Source organism: Lolium perenne, chromosome 7 (assembly GCF_019359855.2).
Source record: "Lolium perenne isolate Kyuss_39 chromosome 7, Kyuss_2.0, whole genome shotgun sequence".
NCBI classification, from domain to species: domain Eukaryota; kingdom Viridiplantae; phylum Streptophyta; class Magnoliopsida; order Poales; family Poaceae; genus Lolium; species Lolium perenne.
Window position 1 is genome coordinate 241,543,562 of NC_067250.2, and position 968 is coordinate 241,544,529.

Consider the following 968-nt stretch of genomic DNA (forward strand, 5'->3'; position numbering starts at 1 on the left):
GTTCGAGGATGTAGTTACTGATTACATTACGCGCAATTCTTAATGCAATTGTCTGTTGTTAGCAACTTAATACTGGAGGGGGTTCGGATGATAACCTGAAGGTGGACTTTTTAGGCATAGATGCATGCTGGATAGCGGTCTATGTACTTTGTCGTAATGCCCAATTAAATCTCACTATACTCATCATAATATGTATGTGCATGGTCATGCCCTCTTTATTTGTCAATTGCCCAACTGTAATTTGTTCACCCAACATGCTGTTTATCTTATGGGAGAGACACCTCTAGTGAACTGTGGACCCCGGTCCAATTCTCTATACTGAAATACAATCTACTGCAATACTTGTTCTACTATTTTCTGCAAACAATCATCTTCCACACTATACATCTAATCCTTTGTTACAGCAAGCCGGTGAGATTGACAATCTCGCTGTTTCGTTGGGGCAAAGTACTTGGTTTGTGTTGTGCAGGTTCCACGTTGGCGCCGGAATCCCTGGTGTTGCGCCGCACTACATCTCGCCGCCATCAACCTTCAACGTGCTTCTTGACTCCTACTGGTTCGATAAACCTTGGTTTCATACTAAGGGAAAACTTGCCGCTGTACGCATCACACCTTCCTCTTGGGGTTCCCAACGGACGTGTGCTACACGCCATCACATGGTATATAAACATTTATCATAAACATAAAGATATATATAATAACCACTTTTATTATTGCCTCTTGGGCATATCTCCTTCAGTCTCCCACTTGCACTAGAGTCAATAATCTAGATTACATTGTAAGGTACCTAACACCCATGGCATTCTGGTGTTGGTCATGCTTTGCCCTAGGGAGAGCTTTAGTCAATGGATCTGCGACATTCAGATCAGTGTGTACTTTGCAAATCTTTACTTCTCCATCTTCGATGTACTCGTGAATCGAGTGGTAACAAAGCTTGATATGCTTCAGCCTCTTGTGTGTTGGTTCTT